The sequence below is a fragment of the Papio anubis genome, chromosome 10 (genome assembly GCF_008728515.1).
Source record: "Papio anubis isolate 15944 chromosome 10, Panubis1.0, whole genome shotgun sequence".
NCBI classification, from domain to species: domain Eukaryota; kingdom Metazoa; phylum Chordata; class Mammalia; order Primates; family Cercopithecidae; genus Papio; species Papio anubis.
Genome location: NC_044985.1, coordinates 58,328,050 through 58,355,596, shown reverse-complemented (window position 1 = coordinate 58,355,596; position 27,547 = coordinate 58,328,050). Strand labels below are relative to the sequence as shown.

Below are 27,547 nucleotides of genomic sequence, written 5' to 3'. Positions count from 1 at the left end.
TGGACTCTCTTTATTTGAGAGCAGACGGGAAAGCGTGGGAAAAGGCGTTCCTTCCGGCTCGGAGAGAGGAGACGCCCCGACCCGATCCCCCTGCCAGCAGCCGCAAGAAGGTGGAGAGGATTCAAGAGTTGGGGGAAAACGCCCTGGGCTAGACTCCCCTTCCAGTTCCCGCTCCTCTGCAAACTCCTGTCCCGGGCGCCCTGGCCTCGGTCCCCTCGCTGCGCAGGGGAGCGGGACGGAGGAAACTGTGAACTCCAGCCCCGACTATCCGCCCGCCGCGCTCCTCGGCGGGAAACTGCGGGCGCGGAGCCCCATTGCCGGCGGGGCAGGCGGGCGCGCGGAGGGCAGGCCGCGGGCCGGCGGGGCCTCGCGGCGCGTCCACATGTGGCGGGGCGGCGGCGGGGGGGCCGCGGCGCCGAGGGGGAGGGCCCACATCTCGGCGAAGTTCCCGGATGGTCGCAGCCTCCGGGCGCTGAGCGCTTTTCCTGCCCGCGCGGCTCAGCCCTGCGGACCCCGGGAGAAGTTTCCCAGAAAAAATGCCCAGCGCGGCGCGGGGCTGTGGAGTCGTCCGGAGCCGCTGCGCGGTAAGGGACGCGTCGCCTCTGGCGCGACCCGGGTTCCGGGCTCCCGGGCGGGGAGGGGGGGAACGCCGGGAGGGGTTGGGCTCGACGGCGGGGCTTGGAAGCGCCGCTTGGCACCGGTGACGCGGGTGGGGCGACTGGGGACGTCGAGGCCGCGTCCCCTGCGAACGGTGGGCGCGGGCGCGCGGAGGCCTGCGGCCCGCGCGTCCTGCTCCCCGCTGATGGCCCGGGGAGGAAGCGGCGGTGGACGGCCGGGGGTCCCGCGCCTAGGGCTGGGCTCACCGCTGGGCTCCGCGGACCCGGGCAGCCCCGTGGGGCTTGGGACCCACGATCTCCGTAGGTCTCGAGCAAGGGCTTCGCGGCGATGCCTTGGGGCCGCACCTACACCCCAGCTACGACGGAGGAGGACGCTCGGGCATCCCCCGGGGCCGGCTCAAGCTCTGGCACCGCCCGCCTGCCTCTGTGGGAACCGTGCCCCTCCCGCGCTCCAACCCGCCTCCCTCCCGGCACTCCCGGGCGGCCAGCTCGCTCCAGGTCGGCGTAGACCTTGGAGACACTTCCAGTCCCCGTCAGTGCTTTTCGCCCGGAGTGGGAACGGGGGTTGGGGGGGTGCTTCCCTCGAACTCTCCAGACAGCTTCACTTCAGTCTCGCGTCCCCTACCTTTTTCTACTATACACACTTTTCTTTTTAAAGAAAGAACTGTTAGCGTTGCGAGTGTAAGGGAAAGCAGCTGACCCAGTCGCTGTGAGCCTTTGTTAATCGCAGAGAGCTCTAAATCAGACCACTGGTGGTTGGTTAGACTTTGAGCTCTTCGCGATTAACAAAGGGTGTGGCTGTGTGAGGAACTGAGCCTGGCGAGGTCTTCTGGTCCTGCTTAAATCCCGATGGAATATTCCTTCTTCAGCCACGGGCTCCTGGCCTTATTGAGTTCTCTGGGAAACTCTCAAGTTGGCTCAGTGACCAAGTGGACTTGGTCCCTTTTACTGAAAAGCGGGTGTCCGTCCTGCCCCCTGGGTCGTCTCTGGACCCCACCCTACTCCCATTCCTCCATCCCTGGCTGCGTGTAGCCCCAGACTCCAGTCTGGTGCAGCCGCAGAGCCCGTGAACAGATTCCACGCTGGGTGGGTTTTCTTTTGCCAGCTTCCCAAAGCAATGTCAAAACAATACTGTAGCTTGATCTTGAGTCGTTGGTAGATTTTTCCATCTTCAAAAATGCTTATTTTTGTAATGGGTAAAATAACTCCAAGAAATGTTCTACTACAGTTTGTAAATCACCTTTTAAGTTCTTGAGGTGAGAAAACCCTTGATAGGCTATCAGCACTCTGCCTATTAATCCCTTTCCACTGCACACAACACTGCCTTCTACTGTGACTGTGTATGTCTACCTGCCTGTCATCCCCACAAGGCTGAGTTTCTCAGGGACCTGGAGGTGCTATAGTCTGCATATCCCCAGCCACCCGTGAGAGCCCATTACCTGTTGAATGGAAATGTTCAAACTAAACTCTGCAGGTGTTATGAAACCAGTTCAGAAATATTGTCTTCCTCCCTGGGACTCCCAACCCCTTCCATGACTTTGGCTCCATGAAAACACGTCAACTCTTTTAGGTTGTGTGACGTAGTGCGAAGAGATTTGTAAGCAAGGTAAGATCAAATTCTGGGATATTTAAGAGAATGAGATTATTTCCACCTGGGGGGATTCATGCCTCCTTCTGTTTGTTCATTTTACAGATTGTGGTGTGTTCAGTCACTTTCTGGTGCCCTTAGGCATATCATTGCAGTTTGAGCCTCACTTATCTCATCCAAGAAATGGGCTTGATGATCTTTGCTCTATGTCCACTACAGGGTATGAGGATCAAGTAGGATAATGGGGTGTGAAGGAAGCAGCAAAAAGTAGTATGATACAAGGGCCATCCAGATACCATGCGGTGTGTAGCACTAAGACATGAAATCTATAATGAGCAGAAGGGTGGGTGGTGAAGAGAGTGTAGTATGCCCTGACCTTGTGCATTTACTGTCTCAGGTGCTATGACCAGACATGAGACCCTTTTAGGAGACAGTATTCATTACTGGGTGTGTATCATTGTCTTTGCTATTTCAAGGTGTTCCTAACTATGGTTGTAATTTTGGGAACATAGGTGATTTCCACAACACATACTGAGAGAATAAATGAAACAAAAGTGCCTTTTATTTGTTGCTGTAACCCCTTTACTTTTAAGCATCTGATATTTGGCATTTTACCTCCCAGGGCTGTGGTCTTCCTGAAGCCTTCCCTTCAGTGTGGTCTACTGAATTCTTAATGGTTTCCACACAGAGCTCTCTCTGCTGCTGTTTCCCAGCAATCCACAATTATACCATGGTTCTTGAAGGCTTGGTAGGCTTATTTATCCCTTGTGGCTAGCAGGGACCCACATCGAATCAGGTCACAGTTGGAATCAAGCCAGATACTCAGTGAGCATTGTGGTTCCCTGCTAGAGGTTGTAGTTATACTCTATGCTAGGTAAGGGTAGAAAGGAATATGTAGCTCAGAAAGAGACGAAGTCTGCACCTGAATGCTTACTTTCTGGTAGATATGAGACACGGTTTCAAACAGCAGGTATGCAGGCAGAATTTGGTAAATAAGGTGAAAAAGGTACAGACCAAATACAGGGAATTCAGAGGAGTCTAGCTGGATGGAGGCAGTCCTTCATTTGTTTGTCCACTTAACAAATATTTGTTTACTATGTGTTTACTGTGTGCCAGGCATCGGAAGATTAATAAGCACATTCATGTAATGTCCCACCATCTCTGCTCCAATTGAGGAACAGTTTAGGCTTCACCTCCCTGTGACAGATGAGTACTTCTTCACTCAGCTCTAACTTTTGTTTGCTAGGGCAGACATTTGTCATTTGTTCCTCACTCTGTAGGTATTATGGTCAGGTCAAAATGACTTAGGTCTGTCCCTTGTATAGTTTTGAGTAATGAAAACTCTAGGTGTACCAAAGCCCCCAGAATATCTTCAGTTAGTTGAGTGATGCTATTCTGCTTAATACACTTTAACTAGTGTGCTAATCCTTAGCCATGGGTATGACAAGAAGCTTATAAAGGTGTGATTCTATAAGTCTGCGGTACATGTTCTTGCTCATAGGTGGGAATTGAACAATGAGAACACTTGGACACAGGTTGGGGAACATCACACACTGGGGACTGTCATGGGGTGTGGGAAGGGGGAAGGGATAGCATTAGGAGATATACTTAATGTAAATGACAAATTAATGGGTACAGCACACCAACATGGCAGATGTATACATATGTAACAAACCTGCATGTTGTGCACATGTACCCTAGAACTTAAAGTATAATAATAAAAGAAAAAGAAAAAAAAAAGAACCTAGTAAAATCACACACACGGTACACACAAATAAGTCTGCGGTAAGGCCCAGGAATCCGTTTTTTGAAAGCTTCCCCAGGTGATATTGACGTGCTACTGGAGGGCAGAGTTTCCTAATGGGTAAAGCATGGGCCAGTCCCAACACTGTCTTTTACAAATTCTATCTTCACTTTTTTTTTTTTTTTTTTGGAGACAAATTCTTGCTCTGTCGCCCAGGCTGGAGTGCAGTGGCGTGGTCTTGGCTCACTGCAACCTTTTCCTTCCAGGTTCAAGTGATTCTTCTGCTTCAGCCTCCCGAGTAGCTGGCATTACAGGAGTGCGCCACCACCCCCAGCTAATTTTTGTATTTTTAGTAGAGATGGTGTTTCACCATGTTGGTCAGGCTGGTCTCAAACTCCAGACCTCGTGATCGGCCCACCTTGGCCTCCCAAAGTGCTGGGATTACAGCCATGAGCCACCGCGCCTGGCCCTGTATCTTCAATTTTGAATTGAGAGTAACAACGCTTCCGTAAAAGGATTGTTCTAAGGGTCAGATGAGGTGATGCATATGAATTACTTAGCAGATTGTCTGGGACAGTGTCGCTGCTCAGTATTTGTGGGCTATTGTTATTATTAGCATTAGCATTACTTTTGTCAGTGTTAGCCTGAACAAAATACTGTTGGTATTCCTTTCTCCGTAGGTAAATACCAAAAAACCCTAAACACAGGAACTGCTTTTGGTGTAAATTAACATAGAACAATAACCCCTTAGCTGTCTGTAGTTTACCAAGTGTTTCATGTCAGCCATCTCATATAAAACCAGCCCCCAAGGAGAGATCTCACTGAAAAGAATCTTAGTATTGAGGGGCTGCCAGCCTGCAGTATCTGCTTACCCAGTAAAACCTACTCTGTTGAGGTTGTCCGGACAGATAAAGGATGAGGAAGCAAAAACAGGACGTCACTTTCCTGGCCCTTTGACACTGGGAAATACCAGGTTAACGTGTTGTGGCAGTCACACAGTGGCCATCATCAGTGTAGAGATGACAGTGGATTAGATTGCATGAGATGCCTGATGTAAAACACCTAATAACACTTGGCCCCAGGCCAAGCTGCTTTGGTCACAACTGCAGCACCTAAGCCATGGGGTGAGGGTACCACTGCTGCTTCTTGTGGCCGGGGATCAGAAACTTTTGAGTCCTAGGAAGCATGCTCAGCATTACAGAGACTGCAGGTCACAAATATTGGTTGAGAAGTAAAAAATAATAGACTATGCTAATAGTCAATAAAATAAAAATTTAGCTAAACGGGAGATACAATTAGCTACAATTTTTGATAAACAGGGTTCACATTGAGGGAACATGTTGCTATGTAACATTTTAGCATCGCTTACTATGGGCATATGTATTTTTCTTCTAATAATAATCCATCTTTCCAGCATAACTAAATTTCTTCTTTTAATTTCCTTTTCTGTCTCTATTATATTAATTTAAGTGAGGGAAATTCTTCAAAACTTTCTATGATCTGGCCCAAACATTTAAAAATATCTTTCTTTCCTTTCTTTCTTCCTTTTATTCTCTCTCCCTCTTTCCCTTTCTTTAATATTATCACTTACTATATATTATTTGAGTCATTTGATGTTCACTTACCCTGAGAGGTAAGTTCTGTTTGTTTATGTGGAACCTGAGACTTAGAGAAGTTAGGTAATTTGCCCAAGGTCCCACAGTTAGTGACAGAGCTATTATTCAAACGTGGAATAGTCTGATTCCAAGCATCGCACCTTTAACCTTGAATTTCACCATCAGCCTTATTATGCACTACTTTTCATGTACTGGGTTCCAGCTAAACTGCACTTTCCTGTCATATGCTGTTGCATTGCCCCTTCTCTTCATTTGCATGTTGAAGCCTAAAAGAATCTTCAGATTGGTCATGATTACTTGCTGAAAAGTTGAAATAATAGACTTTGCTAATAGTCAGTAAAAGAAGAATGTTGCTAAAATTAACGGGAGACACAATTACCTACAAATTTCACTAGTTTAGGAGCTTCGATAAGCGTGGTTCACGTTGTAAGAACATGCTTCTTGACGAGAGCCAAAATATTCTCTTCTCCATTTGCTGATTCTGCCTTCTCTTAGTTTCCGTCGCCATTGTTCTGGGCTTCACCTGTGGCTTGAAATTCACCCTATCTTGTATTGCAGTCACTTGCAGGCATCTCCCTTGTTGGATTGTAAGCTCTTTCAAGACAATCACTTTTTTAAAAATCCTTTTTGTATTTTCTCAAAACAGTAGATTCTTGTATAGTAGGTTGTCAATGTTTGTTAAAGGATGGTTTATTGCTTCCATTCTGTAAGATTTGAGTGGATTTTTCATGAAAGCCAAACAGATCTTTGTTTTGCAGAAGGGTATCTGGTTTCTGAAGATGCTAGGAAACAAATTTGATCCTAAGAGTGGTCCTTCACGGTAAGTGATATATATAAGATGACTTCCTTTTTTTTTTTTTGAGACAGGTTCTCACTCTGTCACCTAGTCTGGAGTACAGTGGTGCCATCCGTTTGCTGCAGCTTTGACTTCCCAGGCCCAAATGATCCTCTTATGTTAGCCTCCCAAGTAAGCTGGGATTACAGTGTGCACCACCATGCCTTGTTTTGTTTTGTTTTTTGTGGAGATGGGGTCTCCCTTTGGTCTCAAATTCCTGGACTCAAGCGATCCTCTCGCCTCGCCTCCCAAAAGGCTGAGATTACAGGTGTGAACCATCATGCCTGGCCACAATGTGACATTTTAAAATTCATACACATAATTAGCTTTTTATGTCTTCAAAATTAAAAAAAAAAAACATGATTCTTATAATTAAGAAGTGGGAGGTTTTGTTCTTGTGGGGAAAGTAGAAGTTATTATTGTAGAACCTAAGAAGTGTTATTTCCTGGTCTAATATCTCCATCTGGTTCACTTCCACATAAATGAAGTTGGAACTCTTTTGCCCAGTAGTTTTGCATCCCTTGCTTTGGCTGAGAAGAGGATAAAACCTAGAAAGAAGTCTAAGCAAGACCGGGTGTGGTAGCTCACTCCTGTAACCCCAGCACTTTGGGAGGCCAAGGTGAGAGGATGGCTTGAGCCCAGGAGTTCAAGAACAGCCTGGGCAGTATAAAAACCCTGTCTGTACACAAAATACAAAAAGTAGCTGGACGTCGTGGTGCACGCTTGTAGTCCCAGCTACTCTGGAGACTGAGGTGGATCCCTCAAGCCTAGGGAAGTAGAACTGTGATTACACCACTGCACTCCATCCTGGGCAACAGAGTGAGACCCTGTCAAAAGAAAAGAGAAAGGAAAAGGAAGGGGAACAAGGAAAGGAAGAAAGGGAGGGAGGGAGGAAGGGAAATATCAAACTGTATCCCATAAATATGTACAATTATTGTATGTTCCTTAAAAATAATAAAAGCAGCTAGGTGCTATGGCTCATGACTCATGCCTATAATCCCAGCACTTCAGAAGGCTGAGAATTGCTTGAGCCCAGGAGTTTGAGACTAGCCTGGGCAACATAGTGGGACCCAATCTCTACAAAAAATACCAAAAAAAAAAAAAAAAAAGCCAGGCATTGTGGTATGTGCCTGGAGCCCAGCTACTCAAGAGGCTGAGGTGGGAGGATCGCTTGTGCCTGGGAGGTTGAGGCTACAAGTGAGCCATGATCATGATACTGCACTCCAGCCTGGGTGATAGAGTGAGACTCTGTCTCTAAAATAAAATAAAATAAAAGCAAACAAAAACAAGAAAAAAAGAGAAAGAAATTAGGTAACATCTCTTCCCCACGCCTTCATGCCCTTCCTCCCAAGTCTTAAGGCCCACCCTCGCACTCCTCCCCTCACATCCCCACTTCCCCCACATACAGAGGAAACAAACAAAAACAACATATTGTCTCTTAGAACCTGGAAAAGATTTTTGTTAACCACAAGTCCAGGTGCTCAGTATGTGTAATTTGTAGTCATTGCTTCTATGTTTTTGCTGAAAATGTGACTCGTTATCACTCTTTAAAAATTACATTGTACTGTTGACCAAGCACGGTGGCTCACACCTGTAATCCCAGCACTTTGAGAAGCTGAGGCAGAAGGATCACTTGAACCCAGGAGGTCAAGACCAGCTTGGGCAACATAGCAGACTCTGTCTCTACGAAAAACAAAAGTTAGAAAATTAGCCAGGCATGGTAGCATATGCCTGTAGTCCTTGCTACTTGGGAAGCTGAGGCGGGAGAATCACTTGAGCCCTGGAGTTTAAGATTACAGTAAGCTATGATCATGCCACTGCACTCCAGCATGGGTGACAGAGCGAGACCTGTCTCTAAAAAAAAAAGTAGATAAAAATAAAAATTATATTGTAATTGTAAATTTGTTCAGATTACAAAAGTATATGTACTTGCTATAAAGAAGACAAGCAAAATGGAAATATATAAAGATAAGTCAATAAATTTTCTATCTCCCTTAAATTCTAACCCTTTGAAGTGATCAATATTATCAATTCCTGAACTTTCTCCTTGCTTATATAACTATGTATAAGTATATATGCACATATATAGCTTTTTCTCCTAAAAATAGAATTATATTACATATTAATACATTATGCCACAATTGTGTTTAATATAATAAAGCATCATAGACATTCTCTCCAGAATAAAAAACCCACTTATGGCATGGCTGCTTAATATTCCACAATTTAACTTTCATATTGTTTCAAGTTTTCTTCTACTACAACAGTTCTTGGAACATCCGTGTGTGTGTGTGTGTGTGTGTGTGTGTGTATTTGAACCTGCCAACTTACAGAAGCTTTTTTATTTCTGTCTGTCAGAGTCTCTAAAGTAGTATTACTTTCCAAAAGCTGTAGTAATTCACAGTCTCACTGACACTATTTGAAAATATCTGTTTCCCCGTATCTTTGCCAGCATAATTCATTTTAGAAGTATAACTTATAATCCTTTTTTTTGATGTTTTGTTTCAAGTTTTCTTTAGGGAGCATTTGTCACTATCTCTACATTTTAAAAATTCACTTATTTGAATTATTCATGCCTGTCTTTTCCTTAATTTTCTAATTTCTTAATCATGATACATATGATTTGTCTTCTAGAACTGAAAAAGAAAAGTTCATGGCTAGACTTACAGAGCTTAATTGTTCTGTGGTGAAATAAAACAAAACACTTGATTTCTGTTTATAGTAAAGTAAATGTATACCTTTCAGTTCCAATTTTTCTCTTCTAAAAGTGCATTATTTAAAAAATTGTCTCAGGAAATATAAATGTTTTAATGGGAAAAACAGAAACTTACAAAATACAAAGATGGGAAATTTTAAAGGAGTTTTAAGACTGCAAAGCTGAGTTTGTCTCTTGAATCCAAAAATCTGAAGACAAAGTTTCTTTGAGACCATTAGTTATAAGTTGTGCTGAATTACATAAAGAGGAAAAAGTGAATCATAGCAGATAGGAATTTAAACCTGGACTGTTGTTGAAAGTCCTTGCGCTCATTGCTCCTGCTTGTTTTTCTGGGAGGTGAGTTTAGATTCTGCTTCTCATGTCCTTGCCGTTGCTGAGCTCATTATAAAATTATTTGTATATAACTCCAGCAGTACATTGGTTAATCAGAAACAGCTGTACAACTGGATTCATTTATAGGAACGGAATAACTAAATCAATCAGCAAAATTTCTTGAATTTGGGTAGGTTGGGCCAACATTGTGCAGCCCAGAATAATAGTGCTTTGTAACTAACCTGACACAGATGTCAGAAAGATTGCATTTGGGCAACAGAAGTTGGAACTGAAAATTAAGAAACCCTGTGAATCCTTGATGTCTGCCGTAATAAAGTGTTACTCTTTTTTTTTGTTGTTGTTAGTGTTTTCAAACTTAGGAAGATTCACAGAAGGAAGTCCTGTTTTAAAAAGAACGTATCAGAGTTTTACCCTCCAAGGGCTGAGTCCTTTGAATGAGAGTGAATTGTCCAGATCAGTGTCCCCTGAAAGATAAGTGTGTACGTTCTGCCAAACGTCCAGGATCGAAACAAGCCGAGGGCCCCATGCCGGGAAGAACGCCACAGACCAGGCAGGCAAATGGATGTCTCTGACTAGAGGGCGCCGTGCTGAATCAGGGAGAAGACAGAAGTTCCCAAGCAAGACTGAGGCTGAAGTTCTGACACAACATGGTCAGAGGAGTTCCTTGAGATAATGCGTCCTTATGCAGAACCCAGAGGTCCATGGGAGCTGAATGAGTTTACGGAGTGAAGCCCTGTGTGTATAGCTCTAAGCAGGCAGTGTTATGGAGACTTCGGTATGATGCGACAGGAGGTCTGATGAGAAAAGGAAAATCTCTAAACCCTGAGTCCCCATATGGGACCCGATCCTAAGGGACCCTGAGCTCTCCACCACTTGAAAATATAGGTGGATTACCTTCAAGGCCAGAAATCTGCCTGCCTCAACTAGCAGGTCCAAGTGCCTGGCTTGCTGTGAAGTGGAGCTAACCTTGGTAGGGAGCTGCATTACGTTTTAGCCAGTGAGGGGCATAGAGAGGAACCAGGGCCAGTTGGCACCTTTTCTTTTGCTGCATTCCATGGTTTTGGCACTGGAATTTGTAAAAACTTGCATCTTTTTGAGGCCCCCGTATGCTGATGCGTGAAGGCTGATGTCCTCTTGCCCACCTTCACGCTGTCCCTAGTTTGGGATGTCCATCAATCCTAAGAGACAGTGAAACCATCTTAAAAAATTAAGTTACTTTCAGGTTAAGACCTGATACTGACCAGCTCATTTACTGGATTTCTTGTGCATTGCGTCCTCTGTTAAGGCAGAAAGGTAACATGAAAAGGGCAGTAAACGAGGAGTTCACCAGTTGTAGTCTAAACCCAGCTTCGTTGCCGAGTAGTCAGATGGTCTTGACAACAACACTATGCAGAAGTAGAGTAGAGAATCTACAGGAACAGGGAGAAGATGGAGACCAGCATGTCTGTGATGCCTCTGATGGGACACACCATTAACATCTCCACATAAAGTCCATCCTAACAATGCAGTCAACGTTGTAACTTGTCATTCAGAGATCTGAAGAGCTGGAGCCTGATATTTTACTATGCCTGTTTTTGACTAAGTATTTAATAAGGGAAAGACATATATATCCATCACATTTCTCATTTAGCTAAAATACTGTATGTGTAATATATAAAGATCAATTTATATTTTAGTGAACTCATGGAGTTCTTCGTTTAAACTTGAATCTCATTGTACACTTGCTAAAGAAGGAATATTAGCTGAAACACTGAATTCTTTCTTTGCACCAAGGTTGTTTTTTGTAACTGTATTTGTGGAAATGGGATTTGAGCCAGATGCTGTCCAGGTACACTGGGTAGATTTTATTTACTTCCAATAAAAATCACACTACCTCACTATATGTAAGCATACATTTATAGTCATCGTTATTCTGTATTAGTGCATAACCTGGCAACCAACTGTCCTCACCATCTATCACACACAGTTGCATCTGCACACATGTACACATATGTCATTGACTTACCCCTTTTAAGGAGCACTTCGGATATAACCAGGAAGCACCAATTCCAGACTTCCTTGGAAAAGTCAATATATTGCTGTCCATTTTATGTGTCAGTATGTGTCAGCCTTTGTAGCTTCATAGAAGGCAGAGGTCATCACTCACTAATGAATTCTGTGTACAGTCTCAGACAAAATACCCTATGCCTAACCAGGTGACTGTAAGTGCGTTGGAGGGCATTCACTATGATGGCAGTGATTCCTAAGAGTGGGTACAAATACTTAATGTGGGGCATTGCCATTGAGAATTCTGACCTGACTGTTAGTTGGTGGCTGTGGCCATTGCTGGTTGAGCCTCCTGTTTGTAATTCTTAGCCCTGGTCTAAGGAACAACGCATTGCTGTTTTGGCTCAGCAGCAGACCATGCTAGATGGCAGCCAGCCAGCACTGCTCTTGCTCCTCAAGATTAGTGCTAACATTACAGGCCTCTATTTATGCATGGCAAGATCCTGGACCAGCACACTGGTCAATGGTTATGCTGTGGACTTTCTTCCTTGCAGAGAGGTTAAACCAACTTGTCTACTTGGGAAGCTGAACCTTAGGACAAGTGCCGTGGACAACCCAGTTACCCTTTGTAGATAGGGTTGTGACAAGGGTTTTCTGAATTCTAACTTAGATGCCCAACAGAGCATAGCAGAATCCTAATAGAAACTTTCCCTGTGCTCTCTGTCAGCTCTGGTCCTAGGAACACAGACAGGGAGAGGAAAAGGGAGGAGGTTCCTGGTGATGGGGGAGGGTGCAGAGGCCAGCAGTGAAATAAGAAAAAGAATCTGGTGGTTCTGAGCTGCTGGGAGAGACCCCATCAGTGGGATGGGGGGGCAGGGAGTGAAGAGCCAGGGATCCTAATCTTCCTCTGTGAGGCTGCTGGGTTGGACTCCTGGCGGTGCCAGGAACTCAGCTGGACTAAGCTGGGGTCTGCCTTTAGGAAAACCCGTTAGGAAACAGAGATTAGAGGAGGTCCATCTCAGGCTTACTCTTGCAAGAGTGCCCTCCCCTCCTCACCCTGAAAACTCCTTATCATGTCTTACATCTTAGTTCATGTCACCTTTTTTGAAACCCTTCCACGCTCCTCTCCAGCATAACAGTTCATTTCTTTTTAAAATTATTTTTAAATCGTACTTGTTTTTGAAGTAATGTTTCATGCTGTCACGCAGGCTGGAGTGCAGGGGCACAACCATAACTCATTGTAGCCTCAAACTCTTGGGCTCAAATGATTTTCCTGCCTCAGCTTCCTGAGTAGCTGGGACTGCAGGCACTCACCACCATGCTTGGCTAACATTTTTTCACTTTTGTAGAGACGGAGTATTGCTATGTTGGCCAGGCTGGTCATGAACACCTGGCCTCAAGCAGTCCTCAGCCTCCCAAGTAGCTGGGACTACAGGTGTGCGCCCCTGCGTCCAGCTCCGACAGTTAATTTCTTTAATGGTGTGTTGAGTATCTATCTCCCCATTAAACTGTGAACTGCTTGATAGCAGAGAATTGCAGCAGTTTACCCTCTTTATTGCCAGTGACAAGTATAATGCGTGGCATATACCTGGTGCCTAGTAAATACCAGCTGAATGAAATCTTGTGTCCTTCTAGAGCAGTTATCTCAGTTTAGTGTTAATGGTTTATTAACTAAGAATTCTGGAACACTGAAATGTTAGAAACTATTGACCACAATTAAACAGGTCTAGAAATAGAGCACTTCTTCACTTATATTGGAGGCCAATTTGGTAAATTAATTATGAAATTAATTTATCAAAATTTTACTTATTTCTCAGGAATGCATGGAAACATAAGGCGTCTTCATCTGGATTCACTGTCTGGGTGCTGTTTCCTAATTTCTTGCCTGCATGGGTACCATTCAGCAGTACTTTGCCATGGCCACAGAAGTCAGGGATGAATTATTCCTATTTAGATTACCAGTAATCATTTTTGGAGAAGTAATGATAAAATAACATTGTTTACTATTTACCAGGTAAAATTCTAAATGCTCTGAATGAACTGATTGAACCCATGTAACCACCCTCTAAGGCAGGCACCATTATTGTTTCCATTTACAGGTGAGGAAGTTGAGGGTAATCAGCTGGCCCAGTTTCACACAGCTAACCTGGCAAGGTCAAGATTCAGTCAAGGCAGTGTGGCTTCAGCCCACTCTGAACCATGAGGCCCTCCTGCCTCTTTGGTCAGGGATGTTAAGTTAAAAGGACCTAGGTGGCCCCAGCTTTGTTCCGGCAGCTGATTGACCACTGACCCAGTGTTGTTCATGTCCCTCTGTTGCATACGTGCTTCTGGATTAGGGCCACCAACCCGCTGTGGAAAGGGCAGCAAGAAGCAGTGAAGGCAGACTGCTGGTCCACCCCTCAGCTCTTTGTGTGGTGTTTTGGGTCCAGCATTAACTTTGCTCTGAATCATCCACACTGCCCTGATACCCATCATAGACATACATTCTAAATGTCCCCTAAGACTTCAGTGGTCTTTAATGTGCAGGAAAATCTTCCTAGAGTGTCACAAATGCTGCCTAAAACTGGTGGCACCGACTAGTGTCACATTATGTTATCAAGAATAGTAAGTTACATTCACCTGGTAGAGAAGGAATATAATACTCAACTGAAAAATGCACACCCTTTTTTCTTTTAACTAAAAAAAAAAAAAAAAAAAAGTAACATCCCAGAGCGTTAGAGCAGGGAAGCAAAGTGAAGATCATTTTGCCCAACCTTGCTTTTCGCAGGTAAAGAGACAGAGCCCCCGAGAAGTCAGGTGGCTTGCCCAAGGCTAATGGCCAGTTGGTAGCAGAGATGAGATAAGAATGCAGGCCAGCTGGGTTCCAGTTCGGTTCTCTTACCCCACCTGAGATTGCATAAAATGTTCCATAGATGATTTTCTTATTAAATTACAGGCAAAACATAGAACAATTTGTTTCTTTACTGGGCAGAACCAACGTTAACAGTGCCTTAAAGAGGTGAGGGATGCAGCTGGAAACCTTCAGGTACAAAATGCAACAAGACGAAGAGCTGGGGAGGGTGCTTTGCAAGGTGGTATTCAAAGGGTAGCTGTCCTGTAGGGTTTGCACTGCACAGCCCCTGCCTTCTGAACAGTCCCAGGTAAAAAAGCAGATACCTGTCTCCAGTAACTTCTGGCTTAAGTAGTTTTGGGGGTGAGAGAATCAAACTAGCTGAGTTTATAGCAGAGTTCAGCAGGAGGAGGGCAGGAAGAGGAGGGAAATGGCTACTTCCTTTCCATAAAGAAAAATGTATCTCAAAACCTGCTGCGGAGAGCAATTGTGGGGCAACTTAGCCTCAGCCTGGAGGCCGGCAAGCTGCAGGGCTCTTGCTAGGCTGCTGGGAGGAAGAGCTTTAAGCCTCTCCCAGAAAGGCTGAGGCAGCCTGCAGAGGCCTCTCCTCCTGGTGCTCTGCATCACCAGCAACCTGGGCAGGATTTGCTGCTCCTGGGATCAGAGCCACAGGTTGACCACAGGTTACCTTTGTACCTGCAAAACAATGACCAGGGATCCTCACAGGCAAGATAGGTCAGCTCTTTATCAGATAGCGACAGAAACCTGGGACTGGAAGGGGTCCAGAGCTGTGTTCCCACCTCTGAGTTAGATGCTTCAAAACAGCCCAGGAACGGGGGTGGAGGTGGGAAGGGTTGTAAAGTGTCATTGGCCTGGGACTGATTTCAGCCCTGATCTTGCATGATCCCACCCACAGGAAGAGCGTTTGGGAGAATTGAAACTGTAAGGTCAGAGAAAAAACTTGAGGGGAATTCTTTACAACTCCTGCAGAGACCGCGACCAGTCCCAGAAAGAGTGTGCCATACTTGGTAGACTGTTCGAGGGTGGGAAATGCTTTATTCCTTCCCTCCCTTCGGGCCTCGCTCACTGTCAGCTCCAGTGGTGAGCTCTGTGCTGGTCTTCTTTTCAAGTCCAGAGAAGGACAAAATAAAAAGCTTAGAGGAGCAGAAGCTAAAACAAAACCAACTGCATTCTTAAACCCGATCTGATACAGCAAGGTTTTCAGGGAGTGCAGCTGCTCACAAGCCCATGGGGCCCTTCCATCCTCAAATCCATGGGACTTTGTTCTTGGTCAGAGGGCAAAGGGATCTCTTTGTGTTTTTCTGATGTGAGCCTGGACCCTTCTAGAATTAAACAAGAAACTAGAGGCAGAGCTAGGATTCAAATTGAGAAGTTTGTGATTCCCATGTCTATGGTCTCCCTGCCTTGTCCTTGATTAAAATGGCAGTTTTAGAGGCACATCCCACCATTGAGCATTCTGTGTCAGCAATAGCCAGCTTCCTGCAAAGCCAGGCCCCTGGGCATGTGCAGGCTATTGCCTTAAACCTGGATGGTGCAGAAAGTGGCTTGCAGCTCTCCTTCTTAGTGGTCAAGGAATGTGGAGGGGCCTGTGGCAGGTAGGCCAAACACTGAGCTGGGTACAGAATGGGCTTTACCTTCTGAACTTACTGTCCCAGCTCCAGGGTAAACTAATGAACTCTCATGAAACCAGTAATGGCTTGCTTGCTTGAGGAACTAGAGGGCAGGGTGTGCTGTAACTGACCCTGGTTGCATAAGACAGTCCAGTGAGTTCCTCCTTTTTTACCCCCTGAGGTATATCAAAAGGGCCCAAGACAGAAAAACTGTAGGAATAGACTCAGTCCTAATTTGGAGGCCACAGGCAAAGAACTTTACATTGTATAGATTCCTGGGGCTGGTAAAACAGACAGTGGTGGATACCTTCAACTCTTGCCAGAGTAAATTTTTGTTTGTTTGTTTTGAGATGAGATGTCACAGTATCACCCAGGCTGGAGTGCAGTGGCACGACCATGGCTCACTTGCAGCCAAGGAATCCTCCTGCCTCAGCTTCCCAAGTAGCTGGGACTACAGGCACATGCCACCATGCCCGGCTAAGTTTTTAAGTTTTGTAGAGATGAGGTCTCACTGTGTTGCCCAGGCTGGTCTCATAAACTCGTGAGTTCAAGTGATCCTCTTGCCTCAGCCTCCCAAAGTGCTGGGATTCAGGCATGAGCCACCGCACCTGGCCCAAAATATTTTTAAGAGAGAAAATTTAAGAGATTTAAGAGGCTACAAGTGGTATGGGGTAGAGTTTAAACAACAACAAAAAGAAACATGCTCAGAGTAGAGCCCCATTCCTCCACTCGAATGACAGACATGAAGGGGGATGGTGTCTGCATGCAGTATCTACAAATGAGCCTCTCTGAGCAGAGTCCATTGTAGAAAGACACATTGTCTAAACCAGGGTTCTGAAACCTTTTTTGGTCATGACCTACAGTAAGAAATACATTTTTCATTGAGACCCAGTGCATACAAGATAGATAAACAGAAACAAAAACTAAAGTTTTATAAAACAATTTCCATGTTTACCAAATGCAGTACATTTTCTTTTCTATTCTATTAAAAAAGAAAAAGCTGGTTGCAACCCACTAAAGTGATTTGATGGCCAAAGAATGGGTAGCAATTTGCATTTTGAAAAATACTTACTTAAATAGAAATTTGTCAGGCATGTAGAAACCAGTCACATTGTAACTCTGGCAGGTTGCTGCAGGAGATCCAGTGACACAGGTTTCATGGTCCTAGAAATGGTTTTCCTTACTCTTTCAGTCTCTCACAGTTGATGAGGTGGTGATGGTGATGAAGGCCAAGGAAGAGAGTGGAGAAGATGGTGATGGAGGAATTAGGAGGCCGAGTCTTAATTCTGCTCAGGCAGAAAACAGTTGAGTGTTTGTGATGCATTGTCCAGACATGAATGAGACACAGACACTGGTCTATGACTGCTTATAGTCAAGGTGTTTGCTTCATAGTAAAATAGGAGCAAAAAACCAGAATGATGCAGGGAACCTGAGGCCCCTTCATTCTGAGTCTTCTTTTCTTTTTCTTTTTTTTTGGAGGCGGAGTCTTGCTCTTGCCCAGGCTGGAGTGCAGTGGCACGATCTCGGCTCACTGCAAGCTGTGTCTCCCGGGTTCATGCCATTCTCCTGCCTCAGCCTCCCGAGTAGCTGGGACCACAGGTGCCCGCCACCACGCCTGGCTAATTTTTTATTTTTTGTATTTTTAGTAGAGATGGGGTTTCACCATGTTAGCCAGAATGGTCTCCATCTCCTGACCTTGTGATCTGCCCACCTCAGCCTCCCAAAGTGCTGGGATTACCAGCGTGAGCCACTGCGCCCAGCCTCATTCTGAGTTTTCTAAAAGGAGAAACCATATTATAGGGATGTATGCAGTGTTATATGCTAGGTCTGTCTCTCCTCTGTAAAAAGTATTCAGTGAATCTGTATTGAAAGACAGTGTTACCTGAGAATACTCATACTTGCAACTAGACTGGTAATAATCCAATTATCTATAGTGGTATTGTTAATAAAATATTATTAATGTTAATAAAACATTAATGTAATGTGGGATAGGACGGGATAGATAAGAAAGATCCAGGCCTGGCGCGGTGGCTCATGCCTGTAATCCCAGCACTTTGGGAGGCTGAGGCGAAAGGATCACTTGAGCCCAGGAGTTTGAGACCAGCCTGGGCAACATAGCAAGACCTTGTCTCTATTTAAAAATTAAAAATGAGAAAAAGGAAGACCCAGAAGAGTTCAGGTTATGCAGCAGAACTGCAGACCCCCTCTGGGTTTCAGGTCTTCCTAGAGCAAGCTTTTAAAGGTTGAGATTTGTCTGGTTTGAGTTGTAAGTGGGCCCTGGGACAGCTTGCACTGGCTCTTGGCCTAGAGACAAGAAGTCAAAGTGGTGTGGGCCGAGCCGGACACTGGCCACCATGGAACACAAGAGAGGGCATTCTGGCTTTCCCCTACTGCTCACTTGAAACTGCACTGAGTTTTCCCACTTGGGTCAGCAGTTCAAGATGGTGTGATTCAGGCTTAAATCACCCCAAGTTTCTGTATGGTAGGTTTCTGTAGAGATGATGGTGCTGGCAGACCACTCTCTGTTGGATCCTAAATGGAGTCTTTGTTTCAAGTCCTGGACCAACCCAGCACTAAGGGGGCATTGAGGCTGAGGAGTGGTCTTGGGGCCCTGGAGACCCTGGCACAGGTCCCAGTGCAGAGAGTGAATGAGCTCCTCCACACCCCCTGAGCTGACTTTTGCAAAAGCAAGCTCTGTTCTGATTGCCCTGCCCCAAGGCCTGGCGCTTCAGACCCAGATCAGTTGTACTGCTACACTAAATTAGATTGAGCCCCTTCACTGAAGCAGTTGGGGTGTGTGTGTGTGTGTGTGTGTGTGTGTGTGTGTGTGTGTGAGAGAGAGAGAGAGAGAGAGAGACAGGGACAGAGAGGAGAGAACAGTGTGCTGGCTGGCGAGGGAGGCAGGGATTTGCAGGGAGGAGAGGGAGACAGTACCTGACTTAGGGATAGAGCCAGAGAGCCCGAGTTTCTACTGCCAGCTCTGTCACTGTCTGTGTGACCTTGGGCCTCAGTTTCCTCATCCATAAATTGAGGAGGTTAGAGCTGCTTCCTCTGATCTCCTTTGGCTCCAACGCCCTGTGGCTCTCAGGCCTGAGCAACTTTTCTGGCAGGAAAGAGAGGCTGCCCAGAGCTTCCTTCTCAGGCAGTCAGTGCACACATTCTTTCCTGTGCCCGCATATGGAAGTAATTTCTAGATTATCCTAGACACTTGTGTTGCTGAGCTCACCCGAAACAGAAGAGCTGGGTGGTGGTAAATGGAAAAAGATTTAAAAAACCTGCATGCGTGTTCCTCTGTTTTCCTCCCACGGTGACTTTCATATGTGGAATCCCTCATGCAATTTGCTTTTCCATGCTATGTCAGGGGCGTGTCAGTGGGTTTGGGGAACTTCACAGAAAAGTCCGGATAAAAGCAAAGTGAACTGCTTCTCTCCTGAGGCCAAAGGCCACTTTGCCATTTTCCCCAGGAAACTTCAGGCCTGAGGAAACTTGTGGGGTAGGGGAAGGGAGGTACGTGGAGGGGACCATAATGTTCCCACATTTATTGTAATCTTTCTCTCTGGTCTGTTAAAATGAAAGCTATTAATGGCTGGCTGAAACGTCAGCCAAGAGCTTTGAAGGGGAAAATGTTTTATTCGTTCCTTCTCTGCCAAGTGAAACCTTTACCTGTGTTTCTCCTCTGCACCCCTTGGAGGTTTGGGTCTCAAGTTATCTGGTAACTTGTAAACTGGAGGCACGGGGCATTTACTCCTAAATTCAGGTCAGGAAAGTGACTTTTTCTAGAGCACGACCTTGCTCACAAAGCCTCAGCTGTGGCCCTGATCCCCATAGATGGTCTTCCGGACCTTATTTTCTCCCACCCTCTCTTCACTCCTGACCTTAATTATTGGCAAAGGAGATTATTGAAAAGGGCATGTTTATAGAGAAGTGGTTTTTGTTCCCCTTTCAGTCTGTCTCTAACTTCTCTACTGCCTAATCTCCCACTGATGTTAAAATTTAAACATTAATTTTGTAAAGTGGAGGTATTTTTCGTAGAAATGAAATCTGAGTAATTAGAAATCTGTAAATGTTTTACCAACACTTGTTAAAGGTGTTGCATTCGTGTTCTCATATAGACCCAGGATATCCCTTCCGAATATTTCTGGAAAAATCTCTCAAGACAGTAGGCTGATGGATGCCAAAAGACTCTTAGCAGGGACCACATTCTTTATTTGTTTTGCTTCTGGGTCTCCTGTGCAGAAGCTTCTGGTCCAAGCAGCCCTCTTATTCCCTTTGGAGAGAGCATGTTTACGACTCTGGTTTGACTCATCTGGGGTTGCTGCCGCGATGGGCTGGAAATCAAACATGATGTGAAGATAGAAACACTTACTAGAAACTCATGTGTCTGGCTATCCTATTTCAGGGTGCTCAGATTAGCTCTACTTGGTTGTAATTCTGTATATAGTAAACTAAACTGTGTATATGATTAGGACTAGGACTCTGCTAGATTCTCTTCAGCACTAATTAGAGGTCCAGCTGACCTGTATCCTGTCCTTTAGAGGCTGTCTAGACCACCAATCCAGGGGAAGAGTTACAAATTCAGGCCACACTGATGTATGGGGGACAGTTGACCCTCTACATCCACAGTCCAAGCGAGGATAGAAAATGTTATTATGCCTGTGATGGTTGCCTGTACTGAACATGTATGGACATTCTCTAGTCATTATTCCCTAAACAATATAGTATAACAACCATTTACATAGCATTTACATTAGGTGTTATAAGTAATCTAGCAATGATTTAAAATATACTAAAGGTTATGCATAGGTTTTATGCAAATACTGTACCATTTCATGTAAGGGACTTGAACATCCAAGGATTTTGATATCTGCAGGGGTCCTGGAACCAACCCCACATATGTATGGAGGGATGACTCTCAACTTGGGGCAAGGGTAGGTGCTCTGCAACCATGGAAATACAGTCCTCTGCTGTCCCAAGAGGACGAAGGAAGAGTCATTTCATCTGTTCTTTTCTTCCAGGGATTTTCCTCTTCAGGGTAAGCACCACGTCCTGCCTCTGGTCTTTAAGGCAGCCACACCCACCCAGACACCGCACACCCAGTGACCCATGGAGTTGAACCCACCTCTCCAAGGTGGTCACCCTTGCTCCTCCTCACTCCTCTGCAGCCTGGTTTTGCTTGATCTATTCATTCGTCAAACACTTATTAGGTGCTCACTGTTGAGGTGTGCTTAAGGCAAGGTCCCTGTCTCAGTGGAGTTTATATTCTGCAAGGGAAAAACACGCAGGAAACAAACAGATGCTTACACAGGTAAATTAAGATAGTGATGAGGGCTGTGAAAAAAGCAGACAGACTGATGGAATGAAGAATGACAGGGATACGCTCAAGACATGGCGGTCAAGGGAGGGCAGTGCTTCTAGAGTTGAGATGTGAAGGACAAGGAGACAGATGCGTGATACCTGGGGAAGTGCACGTCAGGCCGAGGGCATGTCTGATGCAAAGGCCATGAGAAGAGTACACTGGACAAGTCCAGAAAAGAGAGAGGGGAGAGGGGTGGGGGCCACACCAGAGGTGTAGGCAAGGGCAGGTGCTCCTGAGGTCTCTGAGGACCTTAATGTAATAGGCTTTTTGCCAGTGGGGTGATAGAATGTAATTTATGTTTTTAATAAAATCACCGTTGCCTCAATCCCATCTCCACCCAGCTCTGAGCTCATGGACTCACACTGTAAGTCACACCTGCCTGCCCCGTCAGGCTGCCCCTCAGGCAGGTCTGCCTGCTGCACGCTGGCCTCCCTGTTGCAGCTGTCCTAGTTCAGGTCACTTCTGCAGCCCCAGCACCAACTGATCAGCTATGCCTTGGGATTCAAAGAATGGATGAATCAGTCTGCTGTGAGCCAGACTGCAGTGCAATGCAGGGAAAACAGTGAGATACCTTCTAGGCTGTGAGGCCCTGGACATGCCCCTCGTCCCTCTTGACTTCAGTTCCAGCCTCCGTCAGGTGCTTTCCAGCCCCAGCCCTAGGCATCAGTGGTTGTTGCGTGATTATAGTAACAGTATTTATCATGCACTTGTTCTGTCCCAGGTTTTATGTGTATTGCACTCAGTCCTCTTGACAATGCTGTGAGAGTGTGACTGCTGGTAACCTTCTTTTAGAGTGGAGGAAATTTAGGCACAGAGTGAGTAAGCAACTCCAGTCCATAGCTAGAACGTGGTTGAGCCAAGATTCAAGTCAGACGGTCTGATCCAGTCCACCCTCATACACTTACATCAACCACTGTACTGCTATCAGTGCAGTGGGAACGGCTTTCCTGTCCCATCCCGGACAGTCATGAACTAGATTCCTTTTTCTGATTGCTCAGCCAGCCTGCTGCCCTCACCAGGAACATCAGACCCTCCCTGCTGACACACTGTGCCTCAAGCAGTGAGCAGACAGGGTGGAACTGTTTCCCCCCAGACCCAACACATTCTCCATTAGGCTGGTGTCTCCAGCATCAGCTGAGCCAGTGCTCCCCGTTCCCCCGCCCCTAGGGTGAACCCAGCTCTCCTGTGCTGGTGCAGATGTGAAAATCTCCGCCCTGGAGATTGACTACCTGCCAAATAAGAGTCAGTAATAATAGTAGCAGCAAATGTTTACAGAGCACCTACTATGTATCTTGCTGCCTTTTATTATTATTATTATTTTACAGATGGAGAAACTGAAGCACAAAAAGTTTAGGCAACCTGCTTAGGGTCACAAAGCTAGTAAATGGCAGGACCAGGGTTTGGACCCAGGCAGTCTGGCCCTGTAGACTGTTTAGAATACACTTCTTTATAGGGAAGAAGAATTCCACCCACTATGGTTTCCACATGGTAGTCTGTGTTTTAATCCTGTTAGCCACAGAATGGCCTAATTTTACTAACATAGGATAGACCTGTAAATATTTGAAGACAGTTATCACATCTCTCCTGGTTCCAAACCACCTTGCCAAGCTCTCAGGGAGCAGCTCTACCCTGGATCTCTCTGTTTCTCCCAGAAAAGCACAAACAGTACTTTATGAATTACCATCCACATCCAGATACTTGTGAGAGGCAAGGCTGTTAATAATTACACTGGAGCAACAAGCATAAATGAGGACTGTCCTGGGCAAACCAGGATGTACTTGACCCTACCCCCAGGCCACGGTGGAAAGGCACTGCTTGGAATGCCTTCTGAAGATATGTTCAAGTGGAATATGGGAAAGTTGAGCTTACTATATGCAGATACATTGTGGATGGGAAATCGTTAGGTTTTAGGAGTCTGTCTGCTTTTAGTCAGCCTTAGTGCAGTGGAAAGGTGCTCAATGAACGATTGAGTTCTACAATCACTGATGTGATCCTGGATGAGTCACCTCCCACCCCAAGTTCTCAGTTTCCTCATCAGCAAAGTAGTGTTGATAATCTGGAGTCCCTTTCCAGTCCTGAAACTCTGATCCTCTGTCAGCCTTCCCTACACAAGCAGTGGTCTGCATCCTCATCTGGAAGCCACCAACATGGAACTTGGAGTTTTTGATCTGTTTCCTGTGTGAGTTGAGCACTCATATACCATTACTCGCTAAACCCTAGAGGTAGATTTTTAGAGTCCCACCTGGATCCCCCCATCTAGCTTGCTTTTGGAGTGTCGATGAAATTGTCCATGCACTGTATTCTTTAAATAATGCTTTTCCTTGAGACACCCATGGACTTTGTTAATACACAAACAGGAAACAGAAAACTAAGCCTCCGTTGAAAGTAGCTGTTGAGAGCTGAGTGTGGTGGCTCATGTCTGTAGTCCTTGCTGCTCACACTCAGGAGGCTGAGGCAGGAGGATTGCTTGAGACCAGGAATTCAAGACCAGCCTGAGCAACATAGCAAGACCTCATCTATGAAAAAGAGAAACTACCTGTTGACTTACTGAGGAATGTCTTTACTGAAAGATTTACATTTTATATTTCCTAAAACCTGAATCTGCAAATAATTTCAGTGTCTTACATAATTTATCTCATTAGATCCTCAGAATGGCTGTGTATAGTAGTAGTATCTCCATTTTCCAGGTATTGAAACAGAGACTCAGGGGCTGAAATGACTTGTCTAAGGACATCTGCTAGGTGGTGGTGGGACTGCAGTTCACATTCATGTCTGCAGGATCCTTATAAGTCATCTTTCTACTATTCCCACAGTTTTCATTTTGTGTGTGTTTTTTTGTAAGTGTAGAATTCATTTTTTTCAAACAGAAACAGGGCTTTGCTGGATGCTGTGGGGTGTACCTGCCTTCTGTGGGGGGCTCCTTCAGACCATCCTGCTATAGAGCATGGTTTGAACAACCCTGCACTTTTTCTAAGCTGCCTCACACTGTTTTACCCATTTCAAGGAAATGGGATGCTCATGGGATTCTGCACAATTTCATTCTACGTGAGCTTGTTGCATTTAATTAACTTCAACATGATTCCAAGTCACGTGGGCAAATCATCACAGGGCTTGGGGCAGTGGCATGAACTCAGTCTTTCATGAGTTCAAGAAAGGAAACCTTGTTTCCCTTCTCCCTAAGGCTCAGCCATGACCCTCTCCATCCTGTTTCTCACCTTGCCCTGCTGAATCCCAGACCCACCTCTATCAGTAACGGACTTGTGTCTTCTCTAGACGTTACTGGCTTGCTTTTATCATTCATCTACTCACCCAATTAAATATCTACTAAATAAAATTATGCGAAAGGGCTCAGCCTAGTGGCTGGCGTATAAGGAGAATAAGTGTTCATCTGTACTACAGACAAAGCATAGCTCTCTTTTTTTGTGTGTGTATGAGGTTATTGGGGTGTCCATGATAATCTCTCAGGTTCCTTCTGTTGCAAAAACCCACTGCTCCTATGGCAGCTTCTTCTCTCTCCTAGAAGGTGAGAATTGGGTGCTTGGCTCATTTTCCCTGCCTGTGCATCCTATCCTCTCCCACAGCCTAATTCCTCCACCAGAAGTTACTCCACAGAAGAAGAAAAGTTAAAGAATAAGTTTTTCATTCTCTAGGGTTTCTGGGTCCCAGGGAACATCCGAGGGGGCATCTGTTCAAAGAGCACTCTTATCTAGGGAGAAAAAAAGAATAGGAAATATTTCTCTCTCTCCCTTTTTTTTTTTTGAGACAGAGTTTCTCTCTTGCTCCCCAGGCTGTAGTGCAATGGCAAAATCTTGGCTCACTGCAACCTCCACCTCCAAGGTTCAAGCAATTCTCCTGCCCCAGCCTCCGGAGTAGCTGGGATTACAGGCATGCGCCACCATGCTGGGCTAATTTTGTATTTTTTTGTATTTTTTATTTTTTTTAGTAGAGATGGGGTTTCACCATGTTGGTCAGGCTGGTGTCAAACTCCCGACCTCAGGTGATCCACCTGCCTTGGCCTTCCAAAGTGCTGGAATTACAGGTGTGAGCCACTGCCCTCGGCCTTCTGATTTTTTAAGTCTAGCTTTTATTCTCAGCCATGTTTGAAAGGAGTTCATGTTCAGTTTCACTAGTGGACAGAACATCGACATTTATGCTGTAGGCCCTTTTTCCCTCAATTAGTGTCTGGACCTTTGAAAACCCTGGGAATTGATTTTTCCCTTCCCAAGCATGCAGCATTCAAACTGCTGGCTTGTTCCTGAATTCACTTCTTTAAATATCCATCACATAAAATTTATTAATTAGAAATAGTTTTAAGAGGCATGCTATTCTAAAAATACATTGATAATTTTACCTACTAAACATCATTCAGAAATTTCAAAGCACTAGTCCAGTATAATATGTTAGAAAATATTCTTGGCATTTTGTTTTATGGTTTTTTACAAAAGACAGATACTTCACTTAGGCCATATTTCTTACATAATGATTTTTTTCTTTCCAGAAGAAAAGCAATTATTAGAAGTAGCAATCCAAGATTCCATCAAGCCAGTATAAATCTAACAGTCTTTCTCCTCATTCTGAGATGTGCATGCTAATGTTGATAGCTAATATTTAGGATTCAAAATAATAGTCTAGCCAGAAAATATTCTGGATTATGTAACAGTGTGTATCAGCTGTCTCTAGGGGGTGTATGTGAATATCTATATAGTGTAACTGATTGGATGCCTGGGGTAAAGGCACTGAACAGCTGTCTATTTTATTTTTAGTAGTTCACTGACAAGTCATTAACTGTCTGTATAAAAATTAGCCATTCTGATCTTTGGATGCTGATGGATTTTTCACACTGAACTGAACATTTGGTGCCCAGTTAAGCCAGGAGTCTCCATAGTTTTCCAGTTCCCCCTGAGCATAACAGCCTCTGCACCCTTATCCACAGCTGTAGATCTGCTCTGCTGGCAAGTAAGAGGAAATGGAATAGCAGGGGTAGGTTGGCCATGGGATTCTAAGCAGTTTCCATTTGTGTGTTAATGTTCACATCCCCTCCTTGGTTGGACCTCTTAACTTTAATGTCAAACCTAGAATCTTTTTCACAAAAGAGTAGGAATATCTTTTCATTGGAGAATATCTTAAAACCAAAGAAAATGACAGAGGAAAAATGTGATGTAATGTAAATGGAAGCTGGTGGTATGAGTTCCTCTATTTCCTTTTAGTTCTGTTGCTATTTTCTTGACTCCGCTATTTCTTAGAAATGTTTCTGAGAGACATTGATATGTCTTTGCATGAAACTTATTCTGTGAAGTAATTCTTTATTCCCTTTTATTCATTTATTTAGTTTATCACAGTTACATATTGCTATGTAGGAACCACCCTAGAATTTTAGTGGCTTACAACCTTAGTCATTTTACTTGCTTGAAATTCTGCAATCTTAGATGGGCTCAGCTGGGCAGCTCTTCTGCTGTTGTTGCCTGTGGTCAGTCTTGTGGCAAGTTATCTGGTCAGGACTCAGCTGGGAAACAGGGATGGCTGGGCTTCTCTCTCCATGTAGAGTCAGGACCCCTTCAAGTGGCCGCTCCATGTGGTCTCTTCAGGGTCCCAGCAAGGTCACAGGGCTTCTTACTGGTGGCTAGGATCACAAAAGCACAAGTGACAAAGTGTCACTTCTGCAGCATTCTACTGGTTAAAGCCAAAATTTAATGGAGGAGATCACACAAGATATAAATACCAGAAGACATGTTTCATTGGAGGCACCAATGGAACAGATTACCACATAGTCGTTCTTCAATCAACTAATATTTGCCAGGTACTGAGCATATAGTAGTGAACAAGCAAACTGTGGCCCCTGCCCTCATGGAGCTTATAGTCTGTGGGGAGCACAACTGAGTGATCAGGAAATTACCACACAGCGTGGTGAGTCTGGGCTGGAAGAACTGTTGGGTGTCTGGGGTGCACTTTGGGATGGGTACATAACCCAGGCCTGGACTTTTCATGGAAGGATAGAGGAGTCATCCTGTGGAGATGGTTGAAGAAGGTTGCTGGCAGAAGAACAGCGTGCTCCTAGGCCAAGAGACAAGAAAAACATGGCCCTTTCATGGAACTGAAAGAAGTTTTGTGGTGGTAGAGAGTAGATGTAGAAAGTACTGCTATCGGGATAGGAGCTGTCATACCTAGGGTTTGCAAAATAAAAGGCATGGGACTTAATGAGAATTAAGCAGGGGCCTCATCACATGTGAGATGGGTAAGGCAAGTCAAGAACATTGGACTTGATCCCAGTCGTGATGGGAAGAGGATTTTAAGCAGA

The 27,547-nt window shown here is 45.0% G+C and overlaps 1 protein-coding gene across 2 annotated transcripts in view; it reads left to right on the top strand.

The window, feature by feature from the left end:
- The first annotated feature begins 430 nt into the window (after window positions 1–430).
- The window catches only part of WIPF1 (WAS/WASL interacting protein family member 1), a 118,260-nt gene continuing 91,143 nt past the window's right edge, over window positions 431–27,547 (top strand). Inside the window, exon 1 of one of the 2 annotated variants that reach the window (XM_031651368.1) lies at window positions 431–584. The gene's annotated coding sequence lies outside the window, so the exon portion shown is untranslated. The remainder of the gene's footprint in view (window positions 585–27,547) is intronic. The other variant, XM_031651370.1, reaches the window with a different exon arrangement.